This window comes from Papio anubis, chromosome 11, assembly GCF_008728515.1.
Source record: "Papio anubis isolate 15944 chromosome 11, Panubis1.0, whole genome shotgun sequence".
Classification (NCBI taxonomy): domain Eukaryota; kingdom Metazoa; phylum Chordata; class Mammalia; order Primates; family Cercopithecidae; genus Papio; species Papio anubis.
In genome coordinates this window covers 38090449-38110620 of record NC_044986.1, presented here as the reverse complement: position 1 = coordinate 38110620, position 20172 = coordinate 38090449, and the positions used below count along the sequence as shown (strand labels likewise).

The window sequence follows — 20172 nt, the reverse complement described above, 5'->3', positions numbered from 1 at the left end:
TTCTTTCCCTTTTTTTTTTTTTTTGTTGTTGTTGTTGTTGAGATGGAGTCTTGCTGTTGCCCAGGCTGGAGTGGTATAGTGCTGTGATCATGGCTCACTGCAGGCTCAACCTCCCAGGCTCAAGAGATCCTCCCACCTCAGCCTCCCAAGTAGCTGGGACTACAGGCTTGCACCACCACACCCAGCTAATTTTTCAAGTTTTTGTAGAGATGGGGGTCTCCCCTATGTTGCCCCGGCTGGTCTGGAACTCCTGGCTCAAGTGATTCTCCCACCTCGACCTCCAAAATGCTGGGATTACAGGTGTGAGCCACCACGCCCAGCCCACAGTTCTAAAGACTGGAATGACTGGATCATCTAATCCTCCCTGCAATCCTGTGAGGCAGGTGCTATTGCTATTACTTCCTCCATTTCACAGGTGACACAACTGAGGCACACAGGGCAGTGACTTGCCCTAAGACCCAAATCTAGGAAGTAGCAAAGCCAGGAATTGAACCCAGGCAGCCTGAGTGCAAAGACTACACTCTCAGTTGCCCCACCTCACCTCAGGGAGAGAAGAGCCACACTCAAAGAGAAGAGACCTGTTCCTAGCTCAGTCCCATCCAGCCACATAACCTCAAGCAAATGGCTTTTCTGTACCTCAGTTGCCTCCACCATGAAATGCTAATCATAAATGTGATCTAGAAACACAGAATCTTAGCTCTATGATCAGCCTGCCTAAGAGATCCTCCTGAGATTACAGAAACACTCTACAACTGCCCATGCTGACCATAGGGCAGTCACTAGCCACACGTGCCTATTGAGCATTCAAAATGTGGCTAGCATGACTGAGAAGCTGAATTTTTAATGGTATTTCAAACTAATTAATTTCAATAGCCACATGTGGCTAGTAGCTACTATGCTGGACAGCTCAGCTCTAGGCTATAAATTCCAAGAGGGTAGGTGCCATTTCTCTTTGTTCGCTGCTATATTCCCAGAGCCCAGCATGGACGCTGGTCTATAACTGGTGCTCAATAACTATTTGATGAACAAATCAAAAGCAAAGGACTTTACAGGTGCTCTAATAGTACCTCATCTCCCACACAGGCATCAATTCTTCATGTTCCCTGGCGAGTGGACATTTAGCCTCGGCTTGACACAGAATTCAGGGCTTCCTAATGCAGTCTGGTAGGAAGTTGCTCTTACAATAAAAAATTTCTTCCACTGAACTAAATCAATCTCCCTAAAATTTCTAGTCACTAGTCCTGGCACATAAACTCACAAGTGTGGGAAAACCAAAAGAAGTTATGAAAAAACACTTAAATGTTTTTAAACACCTTAATGCAGGGATACATCTATAATTCATTTTCATGGTTAAGATGAATCTGATCTCAACTGGTAACAACAGTCTTTCTCCACTCCACTGTGCTGTTTGAAACAAATATATGACTACTATCTGTTTGGGAGAAAACAATCCTCTAGTGTCAGGGCTGGGGTCCAGAATTGCTGTCTCCATTGATTTTAATACCAATGCATTTGAGTCCCCCAACTCCATAAGTGGGCCAGGGACTGTGCAGCTAGACCCTCAACAAGCTAGCCTTGTTCTCCAAGCCCATAGTTCTTTTCCACTCCTCAGTGGAAAAATCCAGTATTTCCTACATACCCCCTCTGTACCAACCACGGTGGCAGACACAGGAGATACAGAGGATGGCGATGTGGTGCTCACAAGGAGCCCTCGGTTTAGAAAAAGGGAGAGTCAAAATGTGCAAAGGAGTTACTCTGTACAAGGCACTGAACTAAGCCAGGAGAAAGACATAGAAACCAAACACAATCAACTCAGTGTGGCCCATGCCAAAACAAACACACATACAAACCACCACACTGGCTGCCTTAGAAGAGACACGTGGAGAATCCCATCATCATGGCTTGCACACGGCAGGTGCTCAATGCACAGAACCGAATCAAGCCTTGACCAACATCTCATTGTAAGGCTGGGAAAACCAAGGTCCAGATAGGTTAAGGGACTTCTCAAAGTGACTCGTGGTAGTTACTGACAGGGCTGAAGACAGCAACACTCTGGAACACTGTCTCCCTCCCAATGTGTCTTATCCTCCACTGCATGGGGAGAATAGGCAGGATCTGCTGCCTGTTATTATGTCTATCTCAGAATAAGCGACGGATTTATTTTTGTAACACTCTCTGTTTGGGTCTCTTGAAATCTGATGACTAAATGTACACATATCATCTTAGGAACGGGCATTCAATCATTTAACAAACATTTCTTGAGAATACACCCTATATCAGGCACAAATTTAAGTGTGTGAATGAAGAAATGAAATAAACTTTTGGTCAAATCAGAGAGCTGAACACCCATGTTTATCTCTGCTCTCTTCTGGACTCCCACTAAAAGGACAGTAGATGGATGCATTTCTTAATGAAAAAGAGACCCCAGCAGATGAGCTATGTCAACAGCAGTGGAGAGCTGACCACCATGCAGTAGCTGATTTAGGTTTCTGCGTTGTCTGCTCTGCTAAGTTCAAGCAGGGCAGGAGCCACTAAACAAGTGCCCAACTCATGGCACAGAATCCAGAGACGGCTCAGGAACTGGAGGCACCAAGGACTCTAAAGGGAAACAGGGTGGGGCTAAAAAGAAGGGTGCCTGCCTGCCTGCAAGTTGGTACAAAGAGCAGTCAGACCCAGGGTCCCTCTTGCAATCTTCTCAGCCTGGTGATTTCCCTGCCTCAGCCAGCAGAAGGTGGAGATCCACTGATCAGGTAACTTACACCAGAGACACAGCGGAGGGAGGGACACAGCTGAGGGAGGCAGAGAGATGGGAGAGAGGGATGGTGGGTGGGGGCAACTTTCAAAAGACCCAGGGATTGAGTGAAAGTCTGCATATCAAACAGACTAATACCTAGCCCCTTTCCCCATGGAGGCTCCCAGAATCCAAGAAGGCCAGGCTGTTACTCACCCCACTCCACCCTACCCACACCCAGGTAAAATCCTTTCCAAGAAAGCCCTATCCAGGAAAGCCCCAGAGAAAAGATCTACCAGCGCTGATATCTAGGTTGCTCCAGTAGAGAAAAAGGGGGCTCTCTGCTGGATCACTCTACAATGAAGTTAACAAGTCCCTTCCTTGTGGCACTGATGCCCAATCAGCATTTCGGTGTCCATTCTTAAAATATACATAGACAATCAAGGATCAGCATGCATGGAAGGATGGCTGCAATGGAAGATACAGTAACCAAAACAAGCGGAAAAAGGGACTTAGAGGAAACAACATCTTCCAAGGGACAGCAGGGAATAGCAGAAAACCATCCAAAAAAAAAAACCGCTAATATAAAGGAATTTACTGCACCCATGAAACAAGAATAGAATGTCATCTAAAAAAGAAAAGCAAGTGTTCAGAGAACTAGGGAGCTCTTAGAAAGTAAAACATGCAAATATGTTTCATATAAATACATGAAAGCACAAAGTTTAAAATGGAAAAGGGTTGAAGATAAAGCTGAAGATAGCTCTCTGAAAGTAAGACAAAAATATAATAAAATGAAAAAAGGAAATAAAACATTTTAAAATTATAAACTGGATACAGGAAGTCCAACATTGAACTAATAGGCATTCCAAAGACAAAACACAGAAAATGGAGAAAATGAAATTATTAAAAGATATCTATTTAAGAAAATTTCCCCAAACTGAAAGACGTCAATCTTCAGATCAAAAAGGCACACACTGGCCAGATGCAATGACTCACACCTGTAATCGCAGCACTTTGGGAGGCCGCGGCGGATCACCTGACGTCTGGAGTTCAAGACCAGCCTGGCCAATGTGGTGAAACCCCTGTCTCTACTAACAATGGGAAAACTAGCCGGGCGTGGTGGCACGCGCCTGTAATCCCAGATACTTGAGAGGCCAAGGCACAAGAATCGCTTGAACCTGGTAAGCGGAGGTTGCAGTGAGCCAAGACTGCACCACTGCACTCCAGCCTGGCCAACAGAGTGAGACTCCGTCTCAAAAAAAAAAAAAAAAAAAAAAAAAGGCCGGGCACGGTGGCTCAAGCCTGTAATCCCAGCACTTTGGGAGGCCGAGGCGGGTGGATCACGAGGTCAGGAGATCAAGACCATCCTGGCTAACATGGTGAAACCCCGTCTCTACTAAAAATACAAAAAACTAGCCGGGCGTGGTGGCGGGCGCCTGTAGTCCCAGCTACTCGGAGGCTGAGGCAGGAGAATGGCGTGAACCTGGGAGGCGGAGCTTGCAGTGAGCCGAGATCGCCACTGCACTCCAGCCTGGGTGACACAGCGCGAGACTCTGCCTCAAAAAAAAAAAAAAAAAAAAGGCACACACCGAAGACCCAGGCCAATCATTTTTAAAGCAAGGAAATTTCAAATACAGGAAAAGAAAGAAGATCCTAAAAACTTTCAGTGAAAAAGCAGGTTATCCATAAATGATCAAGAATTAGAATGGTATCCAAATTTTGATAGTAATATCGGAACCTAGATGACAGTGGAATGATGGCTTCAAAATTCTAAGGGAAATGGCTTTCAACTTCAAATTCTAGATGAATCAAATCACCAATCAAATATGAATGTAGAATACGAACATTTTCAGACCTGCAAGCTTAAAATGATCAACTTCCACAGACCCTCTCTCAGAAACTTGTGGAGGAATAAATCAACAGAGGAAACAGGATTCCACCCAGGATAAGGTGAGGAAATTCCCAGGATGAGTCACGCCACAGACCTAGAGGTCAATGGGCAAGGACAAAGGAGAGAGAATGGAGACCCATAGGAGGGAAGTCTCCAAAGGGGTGTAAAAAAAAACCAAAAAACCGGTAATAAAATAAAAAGGAACAAGCCCAGGCACAGTGGCTCATGCCTGTAATCCTAGCACTTTGAGAAGTTGAGGAGGGAGGATTGTTTGAGGGCAGGAGTTAGAGACCAGCCTGGGCAATCTAGTGAAACTCCATTTCTACCAAAAAACTTTAAAAATTAGCTGGACATGGTGGTGCCTGTAGTCTTAGCTATTCAGGAGGGTGAGGCAGGAGGATCACTTGATCCCAGGAGGTCAAGGCTGCAGTGAGCTACAATCGCACCACTGTACTCTAGCCTGGGGGACAGAGCAAGGCCCCATCTCAATAAATAAATAAACAGGAACACATGTTATAAAACAAATGTTTTAAGATGCTGTCAGATACTTTGCAAATTAGCAACAAGTACATAGAAACTAAGTAAATAGAAAATGTAAGATAATTATTAACTCAAAAAATGTACAAGAAAGAAAATATTATAGTATACTATATGGCTCTGTCATGAACACTATTTACACAGCCAAAATAATGTCAGCACCAAATATCAATGTAATCAAAAATTGTGATTTATCTATAATGAAAGAATAGGGCGAAAGGGAAGTATTGGAGAGCAGAGGAGAGGCTGCAATCCATAGTAAGACATCAAGACAAAACATCTAAAAGTAACCTCTAGGCTCAAACCTGTAATCCCAGAACTTTAGGAGGCCGAGGTAGGAGTTCTTGAGGCCAGGAGTTAAAGTCCACCCTGGCCTCAAGCAAAGTCTCAACATAGCAAGACCCTGTCTCTACAAAAACAAAAATAAGGAAAAACAAAAATAACATTAAAATGAACAATCAGAAAACAGCATTGTAAACAGGTAACAATAAATATGACAGTAATATCAGGAGAAACAGCTCAGTGCATTAGAAGTAACTGTTGTAAACAGAGTAACAGCAGCCCCTCAAAGATGTCTACATCCTAACCACCATGCCTGGCTAATTCTTTGTATTTTGTGTAGAGATGAGGTTTTACTATGTTGGCCAGGCTAATCTTGAACTCCTGGCCTCAAGTGATCCACCGGCCTCAGCCTCCCAAACTGCTAGGATTACAGGCATGAGCCACTGTGCCCAGCCAGCCTTTATATTTTTCTAGTAGTATTATTTGACTTTTTTTTTTTTTTCTTTTTTTGAGACGGAGTATGGCTCTGTTGCCCAGGCTGGAGTGCAGTGGCACGATCTCGGCTCACTGCACTCCCTGGTTCCCTCACTGCACTCCCTTGAACTTCCGCCTCCCTGGTTCAAGCGATTCTCCTGCCTCAGCCTCCAGAGTAGCTGGGATTACCAGCGCCCGCCACCATGCCTGGCTAATTTTTGTGTAATTTTAGTAGATACGGGGTTCTGCCATGTTGGCCAGGCTGGTCTCAAACTCCTGACCTCAGGTGATCTGCCCACCTAAGCCTCCCAATGGATTACAGGCGTGAGCCACCACACCCAGCCTATTTGACTTTCGAAACTCTGTGTGGGGCAGGGGTGCACAGTGGCTCGTGCCTGTAATCCCAGCACTTAGGGAGGCCGAGATAGGCAGATCACTTGAGGTCAGGAGTTCGAGACCAGCCTGGCCAACATTGTGAAACCCTGTCTCTACTAACAATAAAAAAATTAGCCGGGGGTGGCAGTGCTCTCCTGTAGTCCCAGATACTCGGGAGGCTTGAGGCAGGAGAATCACTTGAACCCAGGAGGCGGAGGTTGCAGTGAGCTGAGATCACGCCACTACACTCCAGCCTTAGTGACAGAGGGAGACTCTGTCTCAAAACAAACAAAAAAGAAACTCTCTGTGTACATACATACACACATATATATGCAAAATTTTTATACAAATTAAAATTTAATTTAAAAAGAGAAGAAACACAGACTCACTCTATTCCTAGAACTCAAAATATGGGGGAGGAAACAGACAAGAGAACCAGCAATAACAACAGAAGTAGAAAGCTGAACGCAAGAAGAAAGGCATCTCCTTTTTTTTGAGATGGAGTTTCGCTCTTGTTACCCAGGTTGGAGTGCAATGGCGTGATCTCAGCTCACTGCAACCTCCACCTTCTGGGTTCAAGCGATTCTCCTGCCTCAGCCTCCTGAGTAGCTGGGACTACAGGCGTGCGCCACTGTGCCCAGCTACTTTTTTGTATTTTTAGTACAGACGGGATTTCACCATGTTGGCCAGGCTAGTTGTGAACTCCTGCCCTCAGGTGATCCACCTGCCTCGGCCTCCCAAAGTGCTGGGATTACATGCATAAACTACCACGCCCGGCTGAAAGGCATCTCTTTAAGATGTGAGGGGAGTCTGAGGGAAGAAGGCATCAGCCAGGAAACGCAGAAAAAAGTCTTCTGGTGAGGGAACCAGTCCTGGTGGGAGGTGCAGGGGGGCCTGGCCTTTGGGGACCTGTAGTAGAGAATGACTGGGCATCTGGTGGTTTGGCAGAGCCAGCAGGAAAGCATGGAGGCTCAGCACCAGCAGGTTTGATGCCTACCCTTTCCCTGGCTTCTTCAGCTGGGGTATGGGACTGATACGCGTATTTAGGGAGGGCTGGGACAAATGAGGGCCCACGATAAACACATTTTCCTAGAACGTCAATTGTATTCAACAGTAAAGCAATTTAAATACTTTTATACTAAAACCAGCACAGATATATTACAGAGAATATAAAACTCATGTGATTTTTTAATACAAAACTGCAAACTTCAAGGTGACTTCTTGTTTGCGGGGCCCACTTTAGATTCTAAAGTACTTGCTGACCACTGAGCATCAAGAGTCAATCCTCTCTGTAACTAATTAGAGTCAGAAGAAAAGCATAAAGCGGTACAGCATCCATCCATCAAAGCATCTGGGGACTTTACACCAGCAACTGCTGGTGGGTGCCCACCCTCCCAAGGTGGGCAGAAGGCATACCTTGGGTCCCACTCAACACTAATCAGAAAGTTAACAAGCATCTCATTCTTTTCCAAAAGGGTCTGGGTCCTGCTACAGCCAGTTAGGTTAGCTCAGCCTGAGGAAACAGAGAAAACAATGATGCTAATTCTTCCTAGATGTGCTCTCTAGGCCATAGCCTGCCAGCCCCTATTCTAAGCAGTACAGCAGTCACTGAGAAGAGCCCCACCTCTGCCATCAGCAGCCCTAGCCCTTACAGTACAGGCCTCTGTTACAGAATGCATTAAAGACACTTTTTCCATGGAAGGAAGCCTAGAAACAGGGTACACCCCTTGAGAGAGGGTGTCCCTTGTGGTCCACAATACAAGGGTGGAAACTTTTTTCTATTGTTGTAAAAACAATAACCGCATGACAGAGACCTGGGAACTTTTTTTTCTATAAAAAGCCACTGCTGACCACAGGAGAAGTGGGGGGGATAAATCAATGGAAGGCCACACAGAAGTAAAAAGCAATTTAGTTGGATTTGGTTCATTTGCCTCTTTTTTGTTTTGTGTGTAAAACACATACACATTCGAAAAAGACTGAACTCAATTGATTTTATTTATTTATTTATTTATTTATTTGGATGGAGTTTCACTCTGCAATCTCAGCTCACTGCAACCTCCACCTCCCAGGCTCAAGCAATTCTCTCTGCCTCAGCCTCCTGAGTAGTTGGGATTATAGGCACCCACCACCACACCCAGCTAATTTTTGTATTTTTAGTAGAGACGGGATTTCACCATGTTGACCAGGCTGGTCTTGAACTCCTGGCGTCAGGTGATCCACCCGCTTCGGCCTCCCAAAGTGCTGGGATTACAGGTGTGAGCCACCATGCCTGGCCCTCAACTGATTTGAAATGAAGAACAGAGAACATTACATTTTAATGGCAAGAGATTAAAAGAAACTACAAAGATATATTGTTGACAATAAGGAAAAAATGAGGGAGGAGGGCAAGGAGAAAGAGGTAAGAAAAAGAAATGGATAGAGGAGGGAGAGGTAGGAAAAGAAGAATGGGGGACAGCAAGATTCAAGGACGGGCCCACATGCCTAACCGCACACAAAAACGGGCAGCCACCAAAGGACCCACAGAGATACTTCCTTGGGCTTGAAGAGTTAGCCAAAGTCAATTACATTGTTCATGGCCAGCTGTTGGCTATAGCTCCAGACCTTGAACTATTATCACCCTTTATCCTTGCCTTCGAATGGTTAATGCTCTGGTCAACCACTGTTCGCAGCTCTTTAATTGCTCATTGAAAATTCTGAGGCTTAGCTTAGGTCACAAGCCAGAAGCTCCCCCAAATGAGCCACAATTCAGTAGATCATTCATCTCCAAGTATCTCCTCTGAAAAGGGAGTATGTGAAACACCATCTCATAAAACGTTCAAAGCAAATGTTGAAAATCCAAGGAGAAAATGCCGTTTGCACGGAAAAGAAATCCACGGAAAAGTGTTTTGAGTTTTGCATTTACAAAAAAACCGGGACTTCAGCAGAACTGAGTCCCACCTCAGCATCAGCCAGCATCACCACCCACACACCTGACTTTCCACATGTCCACGTTCTGCATGCTCCCATGGATCTAAAGGCCTCAGTTGGCCCTGAAACTGAGCAGCCTCCACGACACTGCAATCTGAGGGTCAACAGCAGCAATCCCAAGGAGATTCCAAGTGAGTCTCAGGTTGAGGCTGAACTCTCAGTCCACTCCCCCACCCGCCATTCTAGTCTACCAAACCTCTCCTCACTTCAGCCCAAGGGCTGCAGAAGAGCTCAGCTGTTTCAGAGACAATAGAGCCTCCCCCTTTCAAGCTCCATCCTTTTCTCCTCCAAGCTTGGTTTCTGTGTTTTTCCCTTCCCCACATAACCTGTCCCCAGCCTCCTCCTTTCTCTTGTCTGTTTCTCCAATCTCTCTCTTCCTGTGCTCCTATTTACTCCTCATGTTTTCCTATTCCATCTTAGGATCCTTTCTCTCAGAGGAAGAGGAGGCTTAACAGATACATACAGGCCAGCGCAGTGGCCCAAGCCTATAACCCCAGCATGCTGGAAGGCTGATGCAGGCGGATAGCTTGAGTCCAGGAGTTTGAGACCAGCCTGGGCAACACAGCAAAACCCTGTCTCTACAAAAAGCATAAAAATTAGCTGGGTGTGGTAGTGCGTGCCTGTGGTCCCAGTTCCCCGGAGGCTGAGGTAGGAGGACTGCCGGGGCCCAGGAGGTCGAGGCTGCAGTGAGCTGTGACTGTGCCACTGCACTCCAGCCTGGGTGACAGGTGAGACCCAGTCTCAAAACAACCACCACCACCAAAACACAAAAACAAACAAACAAAACAAAACAAAAAAACCCAGATACATGTGGAAACAAGATCTACAATCTCTCCACCTGAGTTCCCACCCCAGCTCCACGTCTTGCTAGCTGTGCGACCTTGGAAAAATGGCCAAACCTCCCAACCCCTCAAATTCCTCAGTTTGGCAGGGGAGGGGGCGGAACATGGCAATCACAGAGGTCTTTTATAACTCTCATCTTCTAGATAGGTAAACGTTCACCTGTAGAACCATAAATAAACCAGCAAGTTAAACATCCACAGGGAAAGAGAACAAATTACAAAAACTCCCTTTCCTCAGCAATCTATCATCGCATCCTCATCTCCCACAGACAACCACTCACTCTGGGGTCTCTCTCTGTGCCTCTCACTCTGGGCCATTCTAGCTCTGAATTATTTATGTACTTACAGTAAAACCTCACCAATCACACTAATCAAGGAAAAGGTAGATGTGAATCCAACAGAAGCCTGCGTCCTAGAATGCTTCCTTCACGCCATTGTGCAATACTTTGAATTTATTATCAGTTTAGCAAACAGGAAAGAACCTGAAAATGCCATCACAAACTGTGACTCTAAGAACAGGGGAGTTGTCAGGAACCCTGGAAGACCCTCTGCCCTATCATCCTCCACTTCACCAGCAAGGACACAGGCCCAGAGAGCAGAAGCCCAAACCCCAAAGATTGGTGGCCAGGACCAAAGCCAGCTGTCCTGCCTCTGGCCCAGAGCTCCTCCACCAAAGCTTTTTGAGACCATCCACGCCTTTCTCCTAGAGACAGGTCAAATCCTAAATTACCATAGAGTGCCCTCTACAGCAAATCTATCTCCACATCCAGGGAGGGGTCAGGAGATAAGTTTGGATGACCCGATGATTATCAATGCTGAACAATAAAAACTTTCTTTCCTGGCCCTGCCCTTTCATTCTTTGCAAAGAAAGCCCTAGACTCTGCTATCTGTTTTGAACTCTATTTTAGAGAAGGGGAAAGATGGGAATAGCTGAGCAGTGCTTTGTTCTACCAGGAAGAAGAATTTGCTCATCCTTTCCCATAACTCCTACCCACTACCCAATATGCCCAATCTCTTCTGAAAAGTTTACAGAAACTCTCCAACTACAACAAATGAAAGCAAGCAGGAGAAGGAAAGGGCACAACAAGGTGGGTATAGTCCACAAGATGACAATATCCCCCCAACTCTTTACCCCAGAGGGTAGACAGCACTTCATTTCAGTTGCTAATTCCCTGCAGGGAAGTCACTAGAGGAGTGGTCTCAGGGCCCTCCAGCTGAGAAATGTGCTCTCTGCAACCCCTGGAGAACTAACCGTTTCCTAACCATCTGCTCCAACAGTGCCTAGGGCAAAGGTGCCAACAGACCAACCCTTCCCTTCTTTCCCCTCAGGCCAAGAAGGAGACATCAGAGCTTGGTTGGCAAGGGGCTATTTAAGGCAGCATCCAGAGGGCGGGGCAGAAAACTGCTGGGGGCATCCTCTTCCTCCACCCCTCCCCCTCACAGCCCAAACACATGCCCCTCACTCTGTAGACAGCCATCTACCTCATGGGTGTCTGAAGGCTGTAGATATGTCCATCATCTGTTTTCTGTCATTGATGCTGCTGACCCCTCTGCTGCCCACCCCACTTTTAATCCAACCCTCCTTTCTTCGATCACCACCAAGATACCTTTCCAACCAAAAACACAGAATTGAATCTAAGCAGAGGAGCTCAAAACACAAGGAGAGTGAAGACATCCCCCGCCTCCACTTAAGAGAGGAAAAAGGGCGCGGGGGGCTGGGCGGGGGCGGGGGGTTGAGGGGAGAGATGGAGTCAGAGGCCTGACATGCCAGATAGGTTCCATGATGTCTCTAGATGAACCTCCCTCCTATTGACGGTGAAACCAATTCCAGCAATTTCAGCAGGTCGGCCCCTGTGACAACAGGGGCATCCCAACGCTCAGTGTTTAAAACAAAAATCCAAAGGCTCGCCCAGAACATGCTGGGAAAACCCGAGGACTGGATAAAACGAGCCACGCTCAGTGGGATCCCTTCTGCTTTTATGTAGCAATGTAATAGCGTAATAAATTCTTGTCTGCCTGGAGAAAGCAGGCACTGGTGAATTTCAAAGCCATCTTACGACAGCGGATGTATGGGGATGCAGAATTCGACAGCACATTCCCCCATGAAGGAAACATAATGACTTCAAGTCTCTTTCCCCTTCTATCTTGAATGGCGCTACCACGTATCAAGGAAGCCACGTCGGAAAGCAGCGAGGTGGGAGCAGGGGATGCCCGGGGAATTCGGAGAAAGGAGTTGCTTGCTGTCCATGTCGGTGATGAGCTGCCTAGCAAGATGCTGTCAGCCACTTGGGGAGAAAAAGGGGCACCGGCGGCACAGGCAGGCGCGGTGTCCCCGGCGCATACTCGTCCCCGTTCATTCAGGCGGGTCCGGCCAGCCGCGTCGTCCTTGCGCCCCTCCCGCCGCCCTCTCCAGGGGATGCTGATGAATGAACACACCTGAGATGCCTCCATCCTGCCGCTCGCTCCCTCCGCCTTCCTCTGGCTGCTGCAGAGGTGCCCCTCCTTGGTAGTTTCACTTTACAGCACAAACCCATCCGGGCTTTGATGTCTCCTCCACCCACCCATATTGCAGCCACCCTGAGACGGGCGGACATTCTCTCCTAGCAGAGGCCACGATCGCACTACCCCCCACCCACCAAAAAAGGAAATTAAAAAAAGACCCAACCCTGGAAGCCCCCAGATCCTCCGCACCGTGGGGAACTTCCCTTGAAAGACTGGGGATCCGCCGAGCAGGCAGGATGGACGGTTCGACCGCGGGGAACCACCGCTTTCCCTGTGCCCATAGGGGGATGCTCTGGGGGAGGGGGTCCCCCAAGTCCCTCCAACAGCTGGCCCTTTAAATGCGCCTCCTCCGAGGGCTGAACAAAGGCGCCGCCCGCGGGGGCCGGGCCGCGCACACCCCCGGCGCCGCCGCTGCTGAGCAGGCGAGCGCGGCCGGGCGGGCGGGCGCGAGCTTACCTTGCTGGTCGCCGGGCAGGCGGGCTGCGCGCGTCCGCCCCACTCGCACTACACGCTGCAGCTGGCCCCGCTCTGTTTTTCTGGGACTCAGCGCTGACTTCACCGACACTCCGCGGACAACCAATGGGCTGCGGTGCCCGCCCCCTCATTAGCATGCCTCTGGAACCGTCCACTCTGGCAGCGCCTGGCTAGCGGGCGGAGCCAGGGGGCGGGGCCGGGCCCGGCAGTGACAGGAAGGGGCGTGTGCGTGGATGGGAGGCGAGGAAGCGTCCGGCGCCTGGCTCCTGGCATTGTGAGCCCGCCGGCCTCCGCCGGTAACGGGTGCGCGGGCCGACTGACCCTTTCAATCCTGGCCGGGCCGGACGCTGGCCTGGCGTGCCTTCTGGTTCTTCAGAAGGGTCGCCCACGGGGAGCTTGGAAGGAACCTTAGACGTAAAATAACAGTGATAAATTATTTAACCCCAGGGCCTCAGTTTACCCATCTGTAAAATGGCATAATAGTACCGATTTCGTAAAATCTAGTGAAGATTAACATAGTTAACATAGGCGATGCATTTAGATCAGTGCCTGCTGGCCGTCGTGCTACATAAACGTTTGCTGTTATCATTCGTGTGCTCTGTACCAACCAGTGTGCTTAATGCTTGCTGGATATTTCCTCATTTGATCCTCTTAGCCTGATAAGAGAGGAACGATTACTAATCCATATTTTCCTAGTGAGAAAACTGAAAATAATTACAATTTTTATGCGGGAAAACTGAGGTGTAGTTTAAGTGACTTGTCCGAGGTCACACAGCAAGTGGTGCAACCAGGATTTGAACCCAGGCTCTGAGATTTCACTCATGCAACACACATATATTTAGAGGCTCTGTGGCATTGCTGGACCCCGGTGTTAACTGCAGAGAACAAGACAGGCAAGGCCTTTTCCCTCAGGAAGTTTCCATTTTAGTGGAGACAAACAAGTAAATAAATAAGATCCTCTGCAATGTGAAAAGTAGAGTGCATACAATGCAACAGGGTCATTGCAAGTGGAGGGAAGGCACTGTGTTAGATGGGGTTCAGCGCTAACCACTGTGCTATACCATTCTCCTAACCTCCTCTAGTTCCCCTCAGAGTTACAGAGACAGGGATCAGAGTGGGGAAACTGCTGGCCCAAGGTCGCAGAGCCAGCAAGTACTGGTGTGGAACTTGCTCCCTCCATGCCCAGCTTCCCACATCCCTGAAGATAAGACAGTCGCCCCTTGGGCTGAGCACAACTGATTTTTGTCAACTGCCCTTGCAAGAATATTCAGCCAGCCAGAACACGTTCCCAGTGAACAGGCTGTGGGTGGTGGGGAAAAGACTGGCCTTGATGACTGCACAGACTGATCAGAAGCTCATCAGCAAAGATTCTTAGATGTCAGGGAACGGTGACCCTTTGTCTTTGGTGACCACCTGGTGTCCTCTGCTGTGTATTAAAAAAAAAAAAAAAAGGAAGAAGAAGAAGACTCCTAGCCGTCTGGAAGCTTACTGTACAAATGAGAAAACACTGGGGAACTACTCAACCTATGGAGCCCTCAGCCCACACCTTCCCCTACCTGCACCTTATCCTGCAGCTTTTCAAAGAACACTTCCCAGGCTCTCCTATTTACTCCACGATCTGCGTAAAGACAGCTCTCTCTGGGCTATAAAGTAATAAAACAGCTAATACTTACTAAGCACATCTAGGCTGCTATGCACTGTACTGTACTTGTGCTAAGAGCTTCACATGCGTTAACTCACATCCACCACACAACCCCAGGTGGGAACAGTATTGTTATCCTGAGGTTATCCACAGAGGTGGAAAACAAAGGGTAGAGTTATCTAGCAAATTCAGGGCAACACCATTTTAGAATAGCCAAAAAAAAAAAAAAAAATCAAAGCAATCCAAATATCCAATTTGAGTGCATTGGTTAATGAGAGTACAACCATATGACAGAAGATCATATATTAATAGCTACAAAAAATGAAGAGGTTTATTGACACATAAAGATGCTCCTAATAGGCTGGGTGTGGTGGCTCATGCCTGTAATCCCAACACTCTGGGAGGCCAAGGTGGGTAGGAGCGGATCGCCTGAGCTCAGGAGTTCGAGACCAGCCTGGGAAACATGGTGAAACCCCATCTCTACTAAAAAATCCAAAGTTAGCGGGGCATGGCAGCATGCACCTATGGTCCTAGCTACTTGGGAGGCTGAGGCAGGAGAATTGCTTGAGCCAGAGAGGCAGAGGTTGCAGTGAGCCAAGATCGTGCCACTGCACTCCAGCTTGGGCAACAGAACGAGACTCCATCTCAAAAAAATAAAAAATAAAAAAAGATGCTCAGATTATTGAATGGAAAAATAGATTGAAAACTAGTTTTATACTGCAATCCCATTAGAACTATTCTTATGGGACTGCAAGTAATTATTTTTGCTCATCTATAGTTTTCTGATTTTTTTCTTCACAAACATCTACCAACTTGTCCAATGAAAATAAAACAAAATAATTCTAAGATGAAAGACCAGACTCTATCAATGAAGATTTCAGCTATACCATCTCAAAGAATCAACTATACCATCTAAAGCTTCAAGTCATCCCTCAAATATTGAACCTTTCTGTTGTTTCCAGTCTGTGTCACTGTTGCTTGTCTCACTGTAAGGCATAACATTGCCATTAGGATTTATGAAAGAAATAGAAAAATAGTGGAAAGTCAAGAGAGAAGGAAAGTGGAGAAAACAGAAGGAAAAATCCTACTGGTGACTCACGCAATAATCCCAGCACTTTGAGAGGCCGAGGCAGGCGGATCACAAGGTCAAGACTTCGAGACCAGCCTGGCCAACGTGGTGAAACCCTGTCTCTACTAAAACTACAAAAAATTAGCTGGGCGTGGTGGCACACGCCTGTAATCCCAGCTACTCAGGAGGCTGAGGCAGGACAATCGCTTGAACCCAGGAGGTGGAGGTTGCAGTGAGCCGAGACCACGCCACTGCATTCCAGCCTGGAGACAGAGCAAGACTCCATCTCAAAAAAAAAAAAAAGAAGAAAAGAAAAATCCTACTGTCCTTCAGGACTCATCTCAGGTGTTTCCTCCAAGAAATGTTCAAAGTCACTGTCTTGACGGATTGTGTTTCTGTTTTTGAGACAGGGTTTCACTCACTCCTGTCACCCAGGCTGGAATGCCAATGGTGCAATCTCGGCTCACTGCAGCCTTGAACTTCTAAGCTCAAGGCATCCTCCTGCCTCACCCTCCCAAGAGCTGGGACTACAGGCACAGGCCACTGTGGCCAGCTAATTTTTTGTATTTTTGGTAGAGACAGAGTTTCACCATTTTGCCAGGCTGGTCTCGAACTCCTGAACTCAAGCAATCTGCCCATCTCAGCCTCCCCAAGTGCTGGGATTACAGGCGTGAGCCACTGCGCCTGGCCAGTCTTTCAGTGTCTTAACACTGAAAGCAACCCAAGAAATCATCAGGTGTAATCGTGTTAGTTCATCCTATCTCCAGTCATTCATGGATTCATCTGGCCCTGAGATGAATGGCTAGGTGCTGGCTACAGGGTGGTGAGGGACATACTTGCTCCCTACTTCCCAAAGGTGAGCCCTAAGGAACCAGAGGCCCAGGGAGGTTCGTTTGGGCAGGGCCAGCCCTGTGGGGATGCAGCCTGTGCTGAGGAGGGCCCCACACTTGATTACATGCTCTGCCGTCACCATCTTGAAATTCTTCATTTTTGAACAAAGGGCCCTGCCTTTAATTTTTGAACTGAGCCCTGTAAATTATGTAACTTGTCCTGGGGAGGGTGAACCTCGAGGCCTTGTCAGTGCATCAGTGACTGAGCCTTGAGTAAAACTTCCAGTTCTCTAGTCTCAGTCTCCACAGTTTCTCTTAAACCTGGGTCCCCAGGGAAACGGGAGGACTCCTGCCTTCCAGCCCTACACTGCTTCATTTCTTCCTTTCTCATGGAACTTGCCATATTTGGCATAAACTCCTGTATATTTGTGTGTAGTCTTATCCCTCATTTCCTCTCCCCAGCAGATTGTAAATTCCATGAGGTCGTGCCTTGTGTCTGCTCATCTCAAACAGTGCTTAGTCCTGTGTTTTACACGCTGTTTAAAATGTGCTTAAGTTTAATTTAATCTTATTAGTGACTCCTCGTTTTCTCTTCATGTGTATCAGATTATTCCCAGCAGTCCTTCCACTGTTGGAAAAAAATAAAAATATCAGGCAGAAAGTCATGCACACAAACCAGGATCATAAACGTGCTGTGGGAAGCATCCCCCAAGCAAGTCATAAGTGTGAGGAATGAGGAGAGGAGGGAGCAGGATTTTTCAGAGGACAGTCCAGAGTCATCAGCCTTTACTTCATCTTCAGAGCCACACAGACTGGGAGAGAGGGAAATAAACTAGAGGCCCTGGAGCTGGCAGTAGCATAACAGTAAAGGCTGCGGGCTCCAGAGACACCTGGCAGAATCCTAGCTCAGTGCCTAGTGTGCAGACTTCCCTCGTCTGTAACCTGGAGAGAACACAACCTTCCGTAGGTTTACTTGCAAGCTGAAGATGAGATCATGCATGGATAGTGCCTACACTGCCTGACACACATAAGCATCCATAAGTGAATATTATTTTAACATTACTAGGAGGCAGTGTTGAGAAAGACACCTTCTTAGAATACGTTGGTTTTGGTAAGCTGTTTTCCCAGTTACCCAAAATATTGACCATAGTCGTTTTCAGAGATGTCATGCTGGAGAACGCCAGGAGAAAAGAAGAAAATCAAATGAGAGAAAGGGAGTTATGAATCAGAGTTTTGCTGCTGTATCACCAAAAACCCCTTGAAGACGTTTGTCTAATGCCTTCTGTAGCATCTTACAGAAAGCAAAGCAAGTAGTGGAAAGAGCACAACTCCTTAAATAACTGATTGTCTTGTTTCTTACTGATTAATTACTGATAAAAAAGCAAATCTACACACACGTGCCTCAGGGCACGGAACTGATTTGAAGATGATGGAATGCCTGAGCCAAGAATTCCACATTCCTTAGAGGTTAATGCTGGTGGACGATGCTTTAGGGAAGTTTGGTGAAATGGTGGAGTAGGTCAAGAGAGGTCTATGGGGCCAGGCAGAAAACCAGAGGAGCAGGAGGGATTACTGTGCTTGGGAAGCAGGGCTAGGATGAGTATGAGTAACCCCAGGACTCTGTTCACAGGGCCTCTGTTTACCAATCTATAAACACTGACTGGCTGGCACACTGGTGCATGCCTGTAATCCCAGTGCTTTGGGAGGCTGAGTTGGGAGGTCACTTGATCTTAGGAGTTTGAGGTTACAGTGAGCTATGATTGCACCACTGCACTCCAGCCTGGGTAACAGAGCAAGACGCTGTATCTAAAAGAAAATAAAAATAAAAACACTTGCTCCAGTGTGTCTTGTGTTGTTGCTTGAGAGAAAACTTGTACACATAATAGCACCCCAAATATTTTGTATTATATTTTTGTATTATATTTGTATTATATTTGACCAAATATCCAAGGTTTGGCTTGGAGATTATTTTATTCTATTAGATAGCCAAAGACATTTAAAATATTGGTCTGGCAAGACACAGTGGCTCATTCCTATAATCTCAGTGCTTTGGGAGACTGAGGCAGGAGTGCACTTGAGGCCAGGAGTTTGAGACTAGCCTGGGCAACAGAGGAAGACATTATCTCTACAAATAAATTTTTAAAAATTAACTGGGCAAGACCAGGCATGGTGGCTCACACCTATAATCTCAGCACTTTGGGAGGGTGAGGTGGGTGAATCACTTGAGGCCAGGAGTTTGAGACCAGCCTGGCCAACATGGCGAAAATCCATCTCTACTAAAAATACAAAAATTATCCAGGCATTGTGGCAGGTGCCTGTAATCCCAGCTACTCAGGAGGCTGAGGCAAGAGAATTGCTGGAACCCAGGAAGTGGAGGTTGCAGTGAGCCAAGATCATGCCACTGCACTCCAGCCTGGGCAACAGAGTGAGACTGTGTCTTGAAAAAAAAAAAAAACATAGATATTAGCTGGGCATGGTGGTGTGTACCTGTAGTCTTAGCTACTCAGGAGGCTCAGACAGGAGGATCACTTGAGCCCAGAAGTTCCAGCCTCCAGTGAGCCATGATCACATCGCTGCACTCCAGCCTGGGCAACAGAGCAAAATCCTGTAAAAAAAGAAGAAAAGAGGGAGGGAGAGAGGGAGGGAGGGAGGGAGGAAGGAAGGAAGGCAGGCGGGCAGGCAAGCAAAATCCTATAAAAAAAGAAGAAGAAAAGAAGAAGGAAGGAAGGAAGGGGATGGGAGAGGAGAGGAGGGGTGGGTAGAGGACGGGGGGAGAGGAGGGCAGGGAACAAGAAGGGAGGAGAGGGGAGGGGAGGAAGGAAGGAAGGAAGGAAGGAAGGAAGGAAGGAAGGAAGGAAGGAAAGAGGGAGGGGGAAAGAAGGAAGTTGACCTTGATGGACTTTTGAGAGAAATTACAAGTACAGAATGCACTTCTCTCAACTTCTACTGTGTCAGTGGAAGGTTGAGGTTTGGGAGAGGGTAAGACAAGGTGCCAATCTGAAGACAGCTGCTGAGAGATCAGTTTTTTTTCTGACTGGGACAGGGGATTTATTGGTCAGAACATGTTGCGTTTACCTTAGAAGACTTCCTACTTTAAAGTAATTACATTAATGAAGTGTTTACTTGAGAAAACCGTTTTTAGGTTGGGGGATACAGCTGATAACTCTAGGAGAGGAGGCCGGGCGCGGTGGCTCAAGCCTGTAATCCCAGCACTTTGGGAGGCCGAGACGGGTGGATCACGAGTTCAGGAGATCGAGACCATCCTGGCTAACACGGTGAAACCCCGTCTCTACTAAAATACAAAAAAAAATTAGCCGGGCGAGGTGGCGGGCGCCTGTACTCCCAGCTACTCGGGAGGCTGAGGCAGGAGAATGGCGTGAACCCGGGAGGTGGGGCTTGCAGTGAGCTGAGATCCGTCCACTGCACTCCAGCCTGGGCAACAGAGCCAGACTCCGTCTCAAAAAAAAAAAAAAACTCTAGGAGAGGCATTGTGATTGAGGCTGGAGAGATGAGGAGAGGTGTCAGGAAGGAGGAATAAGGAGGGAGAGAGAAGGAA

General features: G+C 47.3%; 1 protein-coding gene across 48 annotated transcripts in view; it reads right to left on the bottom strand.

Moving 5' to 3' along the window:
* Positions 1-13169, bottom strand: part of SORBS1 (sorbin and SH3 domain containing 1) — a 254758-nt gene extending 241589 nt beyond the window's left edge. For 28 of the 48 annotated variants that reach the window (XM_021943495.2, XM_021943508.2, XM_021943501.2 and 25 more), the window contains exon 1: positions 13058-13169. The gene's annotated coding sequence lies outside the window, so the exon portion shown is untranslated. The remainder of the gene's footprint in view (positions 1-13057) is intronic. The other 20 variants (XM_017963129.3, XM_017944142.3, XM_017944130.3 and 17 more) reach the window with 5 other exon arrangements.
* Between the last annotated feature and the right edge of the window lie 7003 nt (positions 13170-20172).